Consider the following 17,957-nt stretch of genomic DNA (forward strand, 5'->3'; position numbering starts at 1 on the left):
TGAAAATGAAATTTATTAAGCCTAGGTAACTGTACTTGAAAATCACTTTCAAAAATATTTGGTCATAACCTGCCATTTTAGAAATCTGATCATTGCTATAAATAGCAGTCCACAAAAAGAGATGTTCATCAACCTCAGAAAACTGCTTTTGTAAAAAAAAAAAAAGGAAAAAAATCTATTTTTGTGAAACTAGCCTTTTCTTTCTCAAAAAAGGTTTTTGAGAGACAACGTGCACAAGCAGGGGACAGGCTGAGAGATGGGGACAGAGGATCCCAAGTGGGCTCCAAGCTGACAGCAATGAGCCTGATGTGGGGCTCGAACTCCTGAACCGTGAGATCATGATCGGAACCAAAGTTTTTTGGATGCTCAACCAACCAAGTCACCCAGGTGCCCCGAAACTAGCTTTTTCAAATGAATCATCCTTTAGATCTAAAGTTTGACTTTACATGCTGTACTGGGTTGAATAGTGTCACCCAAATTCACGTCATTACTTCAGAATGTGACCTTTATTTGAAAATGGGGCCTGAATTTGTAACCAAACTAAGATGAAGTCATACTGGATTAGGGGAGGCCCTAAACCCAATGACGAGTGTCTTTATAAAAGTGAGAGAGATGTGGACACAGACACAGAGGAGACACAGGGGAAAAAAGCTAGATGATGGAGGCAGAGGCTAAATGCATGCTGTGCCAGGCCTGGGACACCAAGGTCTGCTGGCACCAAAAGCTAGGAGAGGCACACGACAGGTCTTCCCTCAGAGCTCCCAGAAGAAACCAACCTTGCCGACACCCTGAGTTTGGACTTCTGGCCTCAAGAACTGTAAGAGAATAAATTTTTGTTGTTTCCAGCCACTCATTGTATGGTACTTTGTTATGGTAGTTCTAGGAAACAAATACACATGCTGTTCCAATGGAATTTCCATCCTGACAATACCAATTTTAGGAGGCAGTTTACCATCATAACAATGTGATGCAGAATCACATTTTTGCAGAATCAAAGTTATCTCTTTAGAAATAACAGAAATCAAAACAGCAACCTGAATGACATTTGATATATGTTAAGGGCAATGCAACACAGATCTCTTTCACAGTGGCATGACTTCTGCAAACTACAATTTTAGACTGAAAAACAATGTTTCCAAGAAAATCTGAGGCCAGGAACATCTGAATGTTTTTGCCACATCAGAAGCTCAACAGAAATTTCTTTGTAAAAAAAGAAGAAAAAAAAGGGATTCACAATGAATGCGAACCACAAAGATGAAGTGGGCTCTACCACTTTTATCATAGCTGAAGCAGTATTAAAGCAGTTATCAAACTATAAAATATTACAGTCTGATGTAATGTTTTGTCATTTAACCAAGGATGGATTTAAAAAGCCACTTGCTCAGATTAGCAGGTTTCTTGCCATGCATATATACATGCTGTACTTCTCCCCACTTCCCCACATGAGGGACCACTAACCCTTAACATGCAGATTCAGCATCGTGCCATAGGCTCCAGATCCCTAGGATTACGAAAATCCCTAAGAAACTAGTTAAGCAGCTCAGTATCAAGTTAATCTTGCTGCTGCTGTTTCCACTCTGTTGTTTGACTTTCACTTGAGCAATACTTTTACCTGCTTCTTAAAAATCAAACTCTCTCAGCCCATCCACTCACTAGAAAAGAGCCTATATCTCTTTTTTGTTTCTCTATCAGGTAACTCCAAATACTTTCAAAATGAAAGTCTATACCTGAACTTGATACCCTAGATCTCAGTCTTAGACCCTTCTATGTTTCTACTGTTCCCCGAGGTCATACCTCAGGGATAGCTAGCACCTTGGCTAATACGGGATTTCTGATGCCATGCAGAGGTTGCTGGTATGGATTCCCCAGCAAGCCGCCTTCTCTCAATTACCAAAATACCCGGCTCCTATGCTCTGCCTATGTGCCAGGGTTTGGCACCCACTACTAAACTCTTACTGACAGTCCACACACCTGAGCTCTTTCCCATTGCCTGTTGCTAGGGTTCTGCCTTGTTCTCAAGGATCTGCCTAGATTCCAAATCGTTGTCAGGCATGTTCAGCCACTCAACTCCATTCCTCACACTATCCTTCTTAGTACTTAGCTTGTGTGGTTTATTTTCATTAAACAAATTACAACAGAAGTTTTAAAAACAAAATTTTTGATGAAGATGTTTTTATGCAAAGAGAGGGATAATGGCTAACAGTTGACATTTCTTGACCATCTAATGTTGTCTATTTTGGTATTAAGAATGTAGGATGTTTTGGGGAGTCTGGGTGGCTCAGTCGGTTAAGTGTCCGACTTTGACTCAGGTCATGATGTTGTGGTTCATGAGTTCAAGCCCCACATGAGGCTCTGTGCTAACAGCTCGGAGCCTGGAGCTTGCTTTGGAGTCTTGTGTCTCCCCCTCTCTTTACCCCTCCTTCACTCACCCTCTGTCTCTCTCTCTCAAAAATAAAGAAACATTAAAAAAATTAAAGAAAAAAAGAATGTAGCATGTTTTAACTCTTTTAAGTCTCATAATAACCCTAGAAAGGTAGATGCTATTACCATATTCATTTTACAGACTAACAGTACAAAGAAATTACTTATCCAAGGTCACAAAAGATTATGTGTGAGCAGACACATAAATTCAAGAAGACTGGCTCCAGAACCTCTGTTCTTAAGCACTGTGCTATTTATGTTTTTTAAAAAATTTTTTAATGTTTTTTATTCACTTTTGAGAATTTTTGTCAGCACAGAGCCCGGGGCTTAAACCCATGAACTGTGAGATCATTACCTGAGCGGAGAGCCCAACACGGGGCTTAAACCCATGAACTGTGAGATCATTACCTGAGCTGAAGTCGGAAGCTTAAGTGCCACCCAGGCACCCCTAACTGTGCTTGTACCTCCACCTTTCTCCATTCCTCCCCCTAATCCCCAATGATGTTTTAAAGCTTTTAGTCATTTCAAATTTATACCTATTAAGATCCTTTGGTAAATGTTTCCAACTCCTCTCTTACCCCTGCCTACACCTCTAAGCGAACCACCGAAATGACCACCATATCTAAGTCCCTATCTCTAATGTGAATTCTTCGGCAAAATATTTATTTTTATAGGTTAGATTTTTCTTACAACAAGGTTTACCTGAACATGAAAGCATGTGGTACAGGACCTGATACTCAGGAATTAGATTATTAAGTCAATAATAAATGAGTAAATTTCCCTGGTCATTCACCAAGTTGAATCTTCCACCAAGTGTAATATCAACTACAACTGTAATTGTAAGCTTTAGGAAGAAAAGGTAGTGGTGGGTGAGTTCTTTGGATCCTAATACCTTGATTATATATGGTATTATTTCATCTAGAACTGTGTTGGACATTTACTGTCATTTAAAGAGGTCTAGGTTCTGACCAAGTATAAAGTAAGATTTAGCCTTGAAAAGTCAAGGGCACCGGCTGGCACAATCAAAGGAGTGGGTGGCTCTTTTTTTTTTTTTAATTTATGAGAGAGAGAGTGAGAGTAAGAGTGAGAGAGAGAGAGAGAGAGAGAGCAAGAGCGAGCGAGCGAGCAGGGGAGGGTCAGAGAGAGGGAGTTACAGAATCCAAAGCAGGCTCCAGGCTCTGAGCTAGCTGTCAGCACAGAGCCCGATGCGGGGCTCAAACCCACAAACCGTGAGATCATGACCTGAGCCGAAGTCGAACACTTAAACCGACTGAGCCACCCAGGTGCCCTTGGAGTGTGTGGCTCTTGATCTTAGGGTTGTGAGCTCAAACCCCATGTCGGGTGTAGAGATTACTTAAATAAAACTTTAGAAAAGTAGACTTAGTTGATATGAATAAAAACCTTGAAAATGTATGCATAATTTTTGATATTTTATGACAATTAATTCATATATGAGAAAAGAGATGGAGATTCTTTTCTGAAATGGAGACAATGAGGAGACTGGATATAATGGGAAGAGAAAGATAGTAATCCAAGTCTCTAATCCAGAGCTGAAACCTTAAGTCTTAATAAAAACTAAGAACATTTGAAAGAAGACCTATAAAGTCTAATGTCAAATTCAGGAAAAAAGAGAAAGCATTAAACTAATTCTTCTAATTTATGGAGGAAAATTTAACAAAGAGAACAGAAATGCAGATTTTTAAAGGATGCAAAATACCTTTTTAAGGATAGCAGAGAAACAAAACATTTATAAACCCCAATAACAATTGTCCCAAGAAATAAATATTGCCCTTCCCTAATATTACCTAATTAGAACCAAAATAAGAATAGCATCTTTAAAACCTGAAGGTGTTAGAGCTTAATAGGCCATAAGATATTATTGTATCTAATCCCACCCCTTCAATTCTCCATATGAATAGGTCCCAAGAATGTGACTTCTCAGTGTGTCCCTCAATTTATTTTACTTGAGACTTTTCACATTATCTAGACTAGCATGTAATACATAGAAAGTAGATCATATGATCTGTCCATGTAAGAAAAGATTTAAAATATAAACTGCATTAAAACATTCCTTTAAGAGTTTTGGCAATAAACTAATTTTAGAAGCTACTACGCATTGGAGTACCTGGGTGGCTCAGTTGGTTAAGCATCTGACTACTGATTTCAGCTCAGGTCATGATCTCATGGTTCCTGAGATTGAGCCCCCTGTCTGGTTCTGTACTGATTGTGTGGAGGCTGCTTGGGATTCTCTCTCTCTCTCTTTCTCTCTCTCTCTCTGCTCCTCCCCTGCTCATGTGTGCACACATTCACTCTCTCATAATAAACATTAACAAAGCTACTATGCATTAAATGTTAACTCTTATGCAAAAGAAAAGTCATCTGATGCCTCAAGCTCCCACTTCTTGATTTTAAATAGTGTGTAGATATGGATACAAGGTTAACACACAAAACAGATTTTTTGTGTATTTTCATAAGAATTTAGAACCATTTAATACCATTTTTTAAAATGATGAGAATGCTTTTTCAAGTTTTCATCGTATTCACTAGAGAGAATAAACTCTATGACTCAGCTTTTTGTGTGCACTCACACATGCCTGGAGGGTCCACTTAAATTGCTTGCTATATTTTAAATTCAGGCTTGTGGTAGGATGCTTGTTTTTCTGAGGCTCACAAAGACTAGACTCACAGCTTAGTTCTATAGTGCCTATTTAGCTGGACTTAAAGCCTACATCAAGTACTTTATTGTCAAATAAAAAGCAATCTTCATGGAGCTTAGTAACTTAAGTAGCTCTCCAAAGTTTGTTAACTATTTTGTTTCTACTTTTAATCTCTACTGTCAAGGAAGGGTTCTGTAGAGTTGTAAGGTGTCAGAAAATGTTCTTTTAAATATCTAAAAGGTAGTATGGACACTATAACCCTTGGGGTTCATGGTTACAACTGAGAAGCACAAAGCTACCTACTGTAATTTTCCAAAAATACAATTTTCTGGAGTGCTTGGGTGAAGCGTCTGACTTAGGTTCAGATCATGATCTCACAGTTCATGAGTTTGAGTCCCACATCTGGCTCTGTGCTGACAGTTCAGAGCCTGTAGCCTGCTTTGGATTCTGTGTCTCCCTCTCTGCCGCTCCCCCATTCGCACTCTGTCTCTCTCTCAAAGATAAATAAACATTAAAAAAATTAACTTTAAAAAACCCATAATTTTTCCTCCTTTGAGAAAAAAAAAAACCCACCTAGGATTCCTATCTTTAAAAAATATTTAGGAATCAGCCTGGGGGGGTGGGATGGAGGTGTCTAAAATTCAGGCTCTGAAAATAGGATGGAAAAGATTTCCTAGTTTATCTCCCACAGACTTAGGGGAAAGTGAGGACTTTCCAAAGAGAAGGTTTTTCCCTGATTGATGCCTCGCTCACATTATTTCTCATACACTCAGACTGTTTTCCCCTGTTTTTGAGGTGGGGGCGGGGGGAGAAGCTGAGAGAGAGGAGCAGAGAGGATCCCAAGTAGGCTCTGTGCTGAGAGCAGATAGCCTGATATGGGACTCAAAGTCATCAACTACAAGATTATACCTGAAAATGGACGCTTAACTGACTGAGTCACCCAAATGCCCCATCCATCCAACTCTTCATCCATACTTGAGGTCTTACTCCAAAGCCAGCTCCTTCCATGATGGCCTTCCCAAGCTCTTCCATCAGAACTAAGAATTAGCCTTCCTTAGCCCCACACCAGTATTGCTCCCCAAACAATTTTTCAGAGTCTGTGTTGCCTTTAAATATTTGAGTAAGTCTGTCTGGTCCAGTAATTGGGTCAACATCTTTTTCCTTTCTTTACTGTCTGCTTACAATAAGAGTTTATTAAACTGAGGGAGGTGAGCAGGACTATTGAATCATAATGTCCCATTCTCTACTTGTCTTAGAATAAACTAGGGCAGAGAATTTAGAGCAACCCTAGAAAACTGGGCTAATCATGGTTTGTTCAGAATGGCCAGGTACCCAAGGAGGTTGATGTAATGAATATTGTGACCTGCATATGAAATGTCTTAAGCTGACTGAAAAGAAATCACAAAAAGAGTGAAGATATAAAAAGAATAATTTTTTAAAAATCTGTATTTTCTCCTGGGTTTTGAGACTAGATACAAGTCATGGTGCAAAAATGTCATCTTATAATAAAAAACCAAAAAACAACTACTGATCCAATCAATCAGCAAACAGTAACTCAGCTGTTAGGTAAAGTCTGCAAGGAAATATAGCTCACAGGTCTAAGTCTTGCCTTTAAGGACTTTTCAGTTTAGAAAGAACTAAAAGATGACCACATGGTAAGATAACAAACAGTACAAAACAGTTTATGGCAACTGTCAAATGAAAGATAAATATAAAATATCCAAGAGTTGTTGAGAATTGCTGTTAAACAGAATTTTGGGTTAAGACAGTAAAGGAAGACTGAAATGAAAGGTAAGGTCTGATGTTCTTCATGTATAAAGTGAGATGGTTATAAAATTATTTTAAATACAAATATCCAAAATTGAATGCGATATATCTCATAAGAGGGTTTGACGTTTTACAAAAGAACTTGAGTTTGAGGCTTTTTCTTTATACCAGCTTCTTGGTGTGGCTTCCAAAACTCAAAATGGGCCTTTAAGTGGACATTTTTCATACCTGAAAGATGTGTTTGAAACCATTTTATTTATTCTTGTTTCTCTGGCAGGAAGTGAGTAAACCTGCAGAAAGCTCATCACCGGTATTAACACATTTTTCTCTTTGTTTTTTTTAACTGTCATGGCTTTTATGCCCAGCAGTTACTGATGGTCAAATGCATTCTGAAGCCTAGCCAAAGGCTTTTGTTTTTTTAGGATAACATGCAAAACAAAGCAAATATTGGCTTAGTTATGACACTTGTTGTTCTAATACATTAATAGCCTATTGTTCACTGTGGTTGTCTCAACAAGATAATACATTGAAAAACAACGTTTCCTGATAGGAAGTGAATTCCCTCTGTGTGTCACAGGACCCTGGCCAAAAGCTGGGCTCTGAAGAAGAAACAGCAGTCCCTTCTAGGATTGCATAAGAGACCAGAGTAACAATTAGATTTTTTTCCTCCTCTTTTACACACACACACACACACACACACACACACACACACACAATGGTTTTCTGCTTCAGCTCAAATTATAATCTATTTGACTGTGTTATCATAGGATTGTTTTTCTAAAATGATTGCGAATGTTTTAGACAAAGCTATTCAACATCCTGTAGACAGCAGTATCCTGTATATTTCTAACTACAGAGAATTTCCTTCATCGTAAATGCCACAACGGATGGGGTAACTTGACAAAGAAGATATCAGGATGTGTCATCAAGACATAGTGTGACCATTTTCAAGGTTAGTGTCATACAAGCAATAGAAGTAGTCATATGAGGTACAATTTTTACAACAGGTTTTTACCTATCAGATACATTTTGCTAGGCAAAAATTGAGGCTCAATTAGTCCAACCATTGTAACTTTATTTTGTTTAGAATCTGATTAGTGAGAAACCAATGTCACTAGCAGAACCACACACAGAAGAGTGTGCCTCTATAGTAAATGACACTGTCCACCCAAGATATTAAACCCCTCCTTGTTTTCATCCATTTCCACAGTAAAAATGTGAAGAACTTTCTCTGTCCACAGTTACACTTAACCAGTGGCTATTAGAAAATTCTAACAATGGGAAAAATAAGAAGAGCTGTCATTTTAATAGATGCCAGTAACACGGTCTGTCATTTCGGTACTCTCACCACTGAACAGTGCTGTTCCTAGACGGTCCTTAGTACATGTTGCTAAACGGAACCATATGTCAAACAACTGATATGAAAACGAACACAGAATATTAGTATTTATGTAGCACTGCTTACATAATAAATAACATCTCTGGTCTTAGAGAAGGATACTTATTCAAGGTCTAAGAACAAACTAGGCTAAACAAGCACGGGCGTGCGCGCGCATGCGCGCGCGCGCGCGCGCACACACACACACACACACACACACACACACACACACACACACTCCCCTATCTCCAGGCTGAGAAAATTTCTCTTCTTGTTGTTATTAAACAAATCAAACAGTGAAGTTCTTTACCATTTTGCTCTCAGGACAGCTGTCATTTGATAGAATTACAAGAATAAAATGGTGAAACAGATGATCCTAAACAACTTCTGTGTGATCCAGCAAAAATTCCTGCTTCTGCTATTTTATAACTTTGCCATGTAACTTGGTAACTCTGCCGGCAGGATGACAGTGTCCCATTCACCTCTCTAGGCTGTTTCCTCAGCACCAAATCAGAAAACTTTAGCTATGTCAGGCAATACCAATTTTAGCATTCACTGAAACAAGGAGATGGATTAGAGGACTAGAATGTGAAAACAATTTAAACAAGGAGGCAAATGCCAAGTTTCAAAGCCCTGAGGATTAGCCCTTTATGGTTAGATTCATTGAAAATTACAAGGATCCATTTTAAAAACAAACATCACCTCACTCAAAATCTTCTCCTCAAGTATTCAAGTGTGATAGAAGGATCTGCTTTTCTCCAGAATGGGTTTTATACTTTTGAAATGGACTCTTTAGAAAAAGAGAGTTTATATAAAATATAATATTCAACTTCTCTTTTTCACATTCTTAAACTTTAAAATAGCTTAGCCCATATGGTAGGTCAAATAAATTACGCATCACACAATATACACAAAAGAGGTTTTCAATTTAAAGAACAGAAACTTAATATAAATTGGGTTATATAGCTTAAATCAATACCCCAACAAAAATGTAGGTAAATACTACAGTTGGAAAGGGCATTAAAACTCATCTATTCCAACCTTTCATTTTATATATGGCAAAACTGAGAGTCAAGGAGACTAAGTAACCTGCCCACAATCTTACACTCAAATTATCAGACTCTGAGCCCAATGTTATTCCATTAATCTGCTGAAAAATTACTCCCAGGATAGTTCTTACCCACTCATAAATGTCTGGGACAGAGGGGCTTACCCTGGATGCTCTAGTCAGAGGAGAGGTTGATGAGGATCTCTCTATTTTTACACAGCACTATCACCCTTTTCCTAGAGTACCTGGATTCTACCCCAAGATGGAGATAGGAGAAAGGACTGATACTATATCTGACAGAGGAGAAAGGGAACAACTCGGAAATAATCCAGTTATTTGTCAAAGAGCGACTGAATAAATTACAGTACACCCACCCATACACTGAAGTACCACAGAGCCATTAAAAAGAATGAGATACATAATGGCATGTGTTTTATAATTTTCCTTGATTTAAAAAAAAAAAAAAAAAAAAAAAAAGACGTGCACTCATCCAAAGAAATTTTCTGGAAAAAGAAAGAAGAAATTTCCTCCCTAAGGAGCAGGGCTCAGGGATTAGGGTTGCAAAGAGACATGTTGTCATATGCCTTTTGTATGGCTTCATCCTTTTACTGTATTTTTTAAAATATTTTTTTAAGTATTTTTAAGTTACCTTTTTAAAGGTATGTTAAAGCAGAGAAGGGAACTTCTGTAGAGGCCTAGGAAACCTCTGGTGAGAAGGATAGAGATGGGGGTCTATCAATAGTAACCTGATGCTCTACATCTAATCTACATGATACATTATATCTAATTCTCCAGAAAAGACTTCTCAACTCTTTTCATGTTATGCTATGTATATTAGTTTTTACTAACATGGTATGTATGAATAAGATTTGTATAGCATACTGGCATAAACATGAGAGGATATGAGGATATATAATCTTTATAATTCTAAAAGTAATCATATTACATAATTATAAGAAAAAAATAAGATGAAGTATTACTGGAGATATTAACTACTGACATTCTACAAAAGTTCCAAATAGAATCCCTTTAGAAAATCTCCCGATTTCAATATTTAACAGCCAACTGGTTGGCAAACTTTGCTCTGGAGCAACTATAAAAAAGTCTAATTGTAAGTGTATTCTCCAAGAGTTCAAAGGGACAGTAGAGATGATCTAGTTCAGTGGACTGAAACCAACATTTTAAAAATGAAATATAACAAAAAATAGAGTGTTTTCTGTGCTGTAAGGGAAACTTACTTCAGAAATAAAGTGGTGTGCATGTGGTTCATGTATTGGGTCAGAATGCAAAACACAATTTGAAAATCTTTTCTTGTTGAGGTGATGATTTATTAGCCAATTCTACTGCTCAGAAATAGAATCAAAAAGTAAACTTCCAAAATTTCTGATATATACAGTTAATTTAAAGTAAAGCTTTAGCTTTCATGTTATTTATAAAAATGATTCTGGGTTAACCTCTAAACATTTTTTTTCCTCAATTCTAATACATCCCCTTTAGTATTGCTGGAAAAGGCATGTGTCTTTACAAAAATAAGTGAGGTATTCTCACCTGGAGAAGATCTTAGAGAGCTAACCCAAATTCCCAAATTTAGAACTGAAGCAACTAGTGGGGTGCGCCTGGGTAGCTCAGTTGGTTAAGCTTCCAACTTTGGCTCGGGTCACGATCTCACAGTTTGTGAGTTCAAGCCTTGCCTTGGGCTCTGTGCTGACAGCTCAGAGCCTGGAGCCTGCTTCAGAGTCTGTGTCTCCTTCTTCATCTGCCCCTCCCCTATTTGCACACACTCTCTCTCAAAAAAAATTTTTTTAAGTGAAGGAAACCAGTGTCCAAAAAAACAGCCTTTTTGATTCCTAGGCTAGGGCTTTTTTCTGATATCAAGCTTCTATTTTATTCTTACATCTTTGTGATGTTAGAAAATAGCTAAACACAATTACTACTAATTTTCAAGGAGGAAGCTAAAGGAAATGTTCACACTCCAAAAAGGATGACACAATATCACCCCTGCAAGCTTTACGAAAATCTGACATTTTCAACACTCAGCTTTGATTTCAACTGAAGCAAGCTATTCATCTTGCTTGTACTGAATGGGTGTGTCTATCCCACAGGGGTACATGATAAACACGTACGAGAGGAAGACAACAGTCAGTACAGAAGAGATCACAAAGCACAGTCTCTATCTCAACATGCTTACACTGGTCAGTGCATGATTAAACACTTCACAGGCATGATAACCTAGCTACAAACGGAACCCCGGTATGTAAGGGGGGAAAACGTCAGATCCATTTGCAAAGAAAAAACTGCTGAATGTGGACCTCATTGAATAACAGCGATTCTGTCCTATAGTTCAACTTACTGTTCACGTCACAAACTCTAGAAAGGACAGAGGCACAGACAAGCCATGGAACAGACTTTGGGCTGCAGCCTTCCCCAACTCTTCTGACAAATACCCAACAGCAGCAGGACAAAGCATCATTATGAAAGAAATAAAGGCTCTTTAGATGCTGTCTTTTTTTAATTCAATGAACCCACTCTTACACACAAAGTTCATGTCACGATGTCTTGAGATACAGTACCGCTAGATTATGCTGTTAGTGCGTCCAATAAGTTTAGTGCAAAACACTACCTTCAAGCATTTTTATGTTAAATAATTAGCACATTTGGGAAACTACCAGTATTTTCCTTAAACAATCATTGTTATCCCCCAAACAAAAACAACAGTTCAGTAAACTGAGGAGGGGAGGAAGAAAGAAGCAAACAAGTGAACTAATAGGAACAAAGTTTAGTTGAACGATAAAGCCACAGGCTCCCTTCCCAAGAACATTGCACTTACCAGCAGCTAATAACACAAAACTAACCATCTATCTTATCTATGCTTCCCCCTAAGCTATGCACTATCAGCTTTACAAATAGACAAGCCATTACTTACAAAACAATTTGAAGTTGCTGTACATTTCTTAAGCTGGTTTTCATGTGGCAATTCTGAAGCAATGCTGCCCTAAAAATGAACCTTGTTTTTTTAAACAGTGAGATATCCACACTCGGTGTGGTTAGAGCAAGGGTGGAGCCCACTCTGGGGGAAACAACACACCCAAGCAGATTTCAGTGACACAAACTGCACGTTACTACTGCCACAACATTTTTCAGGACCTCTGAATCAAAACTAATTGGCTAATGCTCCTCAAAGAAAGGGGGGCAAAGTTCATGTTGTAGATTAGCCTTCCTGCCATGAAATAAAATATGGACTCTTGTCTTTTTTGAGAAGAAAGTAAAGATAAAATGCAAGGTAGATCATGCAGCCCAGCCAGCAAAACGCGAGGAGGAAGGGGACTACTACAGAGGAAGTCCAACCATGCCAGCTTCTAAGTTTAGCAACAGAAGTTTCTGCATATCTCAAGGTGTTGGCAACACAGCTCACTCTGGAACTTTACTTTTGACCTATTTGGCCAAACAAGGACCCAATCATGAACATAAGCATGACCTAACCTTCTCTGTCAACGGTCTAGTTCTCCTGGCAATGCAGAAACAATAAAAGCATTTTCTTATCCATTAACGAGCAAGAGTTGCCTTAATAAGGGATTTGATTTATAAACTTGGTTCGGTAGAACATTAAAATACATAAAAGGAACAATTATTTTGATGAAAATCAAGAATCTCCATACCAAACTTAAAAATTTTGTAATCACCTACTTCTGCAAATAATTTCATAAGTTTTGATTTTTTTCTGATTTATTTCCAAATAAGATGTTCTGTAAGATATATACATACTGTCTAAAAACTTAGTGTTGAAAATAATTTATCAGTTTTTGAAACTGTTACCAAACATCTCATTTTTGTTCAAAGTGATTTTAATCAATACTTCCTATATGTGTACTTTGTGACACACAGCCAACAGTAACTCTTAATTGAACTCCTAGAACTCATGGAATAAAAAAAGTTCTGTTGTTTTTTTAGTGAAATTTTCATATATGTAAAAAAAATAAGCTATATGATCATTTACACTGAATTACAACAATGCAAAGGTTTTTGGAAAAGATCAGGAAAATATTATTTTTAATGATACATGTTGTCACATTACCCTTGTCAGTTGCTACTTTTTTACAGTGGAACAATAAATCAGTCTGGAGTAATGAACATTTCAGTATTTTCTTTTTTTTCCCCCCCAATATTTTCAGAGATGGCCTAGAACACCTTCTTTCAGGATCCTAGGAAGGGGGTGCTTCCTGACTGATCTAGCTTTTTGTTGGATTATGGGGTTGCTTTTGTCATAAAATAAATCCATTCAAAAATACTTTTCATAGTCCATGTGACTGATTTAATTATTTTTCAACCATATATGTAATTATGAACACTCTGCCATCCTTTACTCTTTTCCATCTCACCCCCAAACTGAACTCCAAGGTAGCAGATATTATATTTGAAGAATCCCATTTTGATATTTTTTGGATTTGCACTGCTGGAAATGCCTGTTTTCAAGTCAAACCTCACTTTCACAGCTGCAAAGGAAATGACAAGAGAAGAAAAACACAGCCAATATATATCAGCAATTAATTCCATCCACAACTGCCCAGCTGTTTGTGCATGGAAGAATCAGTCTGTTTCCTTCTGGGGCTTTCACCACTGAAAATTGATACTGCACATTCAGAGACACAAGCTGTTTGTAACATGTCAGGAATGTGCACAAGATCACACAGAGTTGAAAAGACAAAATGAAATCCAGATCTAGTTATTTTGGGATTTGCCAGTATTATTTCATAGTTAAAAAATTAAAAAAAAAATCCTAAAAACACCCCAATCATAGAGAGAGCAAAATACATGAAAAAATATTCTCCCTTCTGAATACTATCATTCCAATAAGGAGGAAAATCTGCCAATGACATCAGATTTAGTATCAAGAATAGACACTCTGATTTATTGGCATAGACAAGGTGTGACATTCTTAGGAATCCACATGCCCCAATACGTTACATTCAGCCAATACTTTTTGGACAACACAGTTGCTGCCCAATGTGTACTTAGTCCCTTTAAAAGAAATCCTTATAAACGTGAAAGTTGTTGGGAATCAATGCTTTCACCACAGACATGCAGAAAAGCAAGTTTTTCTTGGTTAGTTCAGACATTACTTGGCACTCATATACACTTCCCTGTTTCAGAGATTCATGTAAATTTACAGATCCAATCTTCTAGGGTAACTCTCAAGCAATCAAATTTCTCCTTCCCTCTCCCTACCAGTTTTATGGATTAAAAAATTTTTTTTAATGTTTTATTTCTGAGAGCGAGAGAGAGACAGCGTGAGCAGGGGAGGGTCAGAGAGAGAGGGAGATACAGAATCTGAAACAGGCTCCAGGCTCTGAGCTGGCTGTCAGCACAGAGCTTGACGCAGGGCTCGAACCCACGAGCCGTGAGATCATGATCTGAGCCGAAGTCGGATGCTTAACCGACTAAGGCACCCAGGTGCCCCCAGTTTTGTGGATTTTAAATAAAAACTCTCTCTACAAAGTGCCAAAGGCTTGACAACTATTATATGGGCTCCTGTGAGACTCAAAGTATCCTGATCCCTGGCCCCCTGCCCTCCAATTCCAATTTTATTTCAAATATGTGTTTCATGTAAATCTTGTAAAATGCCATTTTGTCATATATTTTCAAGCACACAGTATTAGAATGTGTATTTTCAGTATGTAAAATGACTTGTAGCCAATTATTATGAAAGTTAGGAAAAGAGATGACATTTTTAGGAGAGACTAACTAAAAACATATTTTAGCTATCTTATTGGTTTTTATATGAAATTAGGCATCTCCATGACTGAACTCATTGCTCTAAGGGCTTCCCCTCTACTTTTGCTGTTTAACAGTTCATGCCCTCCCAATGCTCATTCTCAAACACAACTTGAATGAGTCACTCATTTGGGGCAGCACGAGGGGCTAGGGCTTAATTAACCAAAGAACAGAAGATAAGCTCTCTACTTCAAATACGTGGGGGAACATTCCATAGGCTTCAGAATGAAGATGCTCTCAAGTGCCAGAATTCAAACTAGCACAATGAGAAGCTGTCTCCAACTCAAGTGCTGGGAAAGCATGAAGTGTCATTTGTTAAAGAAACACAAGGCATCTCAAACTTGTGGTAGACTGAAAACCACAAAAAAAAAAAAAAAAGAAAAACAACTTTTCCCTTAACAAGCATCACCTGATGAAGGATATATCTGGGATGGGAGGGAGAAGGAGACAAAAGTTTAATCTCTGGCAGATGGGGACATCAAATTCTAGAAATATGGTAGAGCCATTAGTGACTCAAAGAGCCATAGAGATGAGCTTTGCTTGGCAAGCTTCAGTTCTGTGGAACATTCAGACTAACTTGAAATGTCTGAGAGAAGGAACCTCCCCATCTACAAAACTGGTTATGGAAAGAAAAGGTTTCTCTAAGCTGTTTAATTCATGATAGTCCAACTAGAGCCTGAGATGGTATTAAAAAGACTCTTCAATGAGGAGGTGGCTATTAGTATGAAATTGTCAAGGCATCTGAAAAGTGATTTCCCCACCCCTACAATTTATTGTAATAATATTTTAATACTAATATTTGTTATTTTATTCAAAATTTCAAATGTATAGCAAATATGAAAGAATTTTATAGTAAGCACTATCAGCCCTAACTAGATTTTACCATTAACATTGTACTATGCTTATTTTATCACGTTTCTTCTATTCATTCCTCTATCCATCCATTAATCTACCTTATTTTTAGTGCATTAAATGTTTACTTATTTTTGAGACAGAGAGAGAGAATGAATGAGAACAAGTCGGGGAGGGGCATAGAAAGAAGGAGACACAGAATCTGAAGCAGGTTCCAGGCTCTGAGCTATCAGTACAGAGCCCGATGTGAAGCTTGAACTCACAAACCTGGAGATCATGATCTGAGCTGAAGTCAGATGCTCAACCACTCAACCAACTGGGCCACCCAGGACCCCCCCTCCATGTTTGCTCTCATATATGCAAAGGAAAAAATAACAAATAGATCAGAACTCTTTATTCACTACTGACGCAATCAATTTTTTATGTCTGGGGGAAGAAAAGGCTACTTGTTTTCTCTTTGCCTTCCTACTGTGACAGAACTGGAGTGGTAGGGGGAGGGAAGCAAAGACTTTTGACTTTGTAGTGACTATAGCTTATATACTTAGATTTTTACCAGTCTTTGTATAAAGAGCTCCATTTGCCTAATGTGATCTTCTTTTTAATCACCAAGTGAGAATTCAAGGCCCAGTTAAAAATCTAACCTACTTCCCTGAGCTACTCAGAACAAAATTAAAGCCACTCCATCACGTGTTTCCATAATGCTTTAAATAACAGCGTTACAGGACTCCTTGTGCCAGATGGCTGCTTCCATGAGTTTCCTGTACTTGAATGGGGGCACCTTCGTGTTCCAATGCCTAGCACATGGACACTGTCTGTAAGTGTCTGCTGAATGGATATGCCTAGATAATGGGTACTTGGTTATGATCAAAGTAGCAAACAAACTAAGTCTGAACACTCACCAAAAAGGAAAGCAAAGTACTAGAAAAGTGGGGAGGGAGGCAGGGAAGATGACCACAATTAAAACGAGATTAAAAGTCAACTCTGTGCAAACTTTTGTGTTCTTAGAGAAGTGATGGCCGCTCAGCACTTAAAGTGCCACTGGAGTAATTCAGACTGAGCTGTGCTTTAAATACTCCTATTTACCACCCACAACTCCATCAGGCAGTACTTTTAGGTTCCTTTTATAGATCAGAATACTGAGGCTCAAAGAGGTTAAGCATATAAGGTCACACAACTAATGGCAATGGAAATAAAGTAGAGAAGTGATTTTTCATTACAAGTATTTTTCATAATAGGCCAATTTTACAGAGTGTGGGAGGATCTGCGTTAAAGAGAACCCAGACAGTTGAAGGGCAAGCAAATAGCACAAGAGATTCAGCTGAAGGAACAAAAACTCAATGGGTGCCTGGGTGGCTCAACTGCTTAAATGCCCACCTTGATTTCAGCACAGGCCATGATCTCATGGTCCCTGCACATTGGGTTCTGGGCTAACAGTGGGCAGAGCCTACATGGGATTCTGTTTCCCCCTCTCTGCCTCTCTCTACTCTCATGCACGCACTCTCTCAAAAATAAACAAACATTTAAACAAACAAAAAACTCAAGGGAGAAAAAAGATGTGAACCAAAACAGACCGAAAGCTGAGACAGTAAGACGAGTGCGAACTCTCTGTAGGACTCATCTCCATGAAACAGTCTGCCCTCTGGACGTTATGAAACCTAAGTCAGAGATGGCCCTAGAACCACAGTAGTTCTAAATTACAACTCTTACTGTCATGGCTTGTCCCCCAAAACCAACTGTTCTTAGAAGTAATAACACAACATTGATAAAAATGCCAACCATGGTGTCATGCTTCAGAAGATAATGAAAGCCTCAGCAAGATGGTGAAATTCAACTTTTGTCTGCCTGCATCTGGCTATATTCCATAATTTCCCATTTAGGCAAATCCTGGTTTTGCTTCCCTTGCAAAGATGGTTTAAAAGTTCAATACCGAAAATGCCACAGCTCTCTGGCTTACCTCCAACACAGCGCTCATTGCACTGCCTCACAAATGTTTGCTGGTATAGCTGTCACGTGTGACAGCAGGCTGGGCCCCTCAGCACCTAGCATAGGGCAAGTTCAAATATTA

At 38.3% G+C, this 17,957-nt stretch overlaps 1 protein-coding gene across 5 annotated transcripts in view; it reads right to left on the reverse strand.

The window, feature by feature from the left end:
• ADD3 (adducin 3) overlaps nt 1–17,957 on the reverse strand; it is a 125,160-nt gene that overhangs the window by 39,676 nt on the left and 67,527 nt on the right. For 2 of the 5 annotated variants that reach the window (XM_039250713.1, XM_039250708.1), the window contains exon 1: nt 12,195–12,254. The exons of the other annotated variants lie outside the window; for them this stretch is intronic. The gene's annotated coding sequence lies outside the window, so the exon portion shown is untranslated. Of the gene's footprint in view, nt 1–12,194; nt 12,255–17,957 lie in introns of those variants that run through there. 5 annotated transcript variants of the gene reach the window in all.

This window comes from Hyaena hyaena, unplaced genomic scaffold (genome assembly GCF_003009895.1).
Source record: "Hyaena hyaena isolate Hyena2069 unplaced genomic scaffold, ASM300989v1 scaffold_379, whole genome shotgun sequence".
NCBI classification, from domain to species: Eukaryota; Metazoa; Chordata; class Mammalia; order Carnivora; family Hyaenidae; genus Hyaena; species Hyaena hyaena.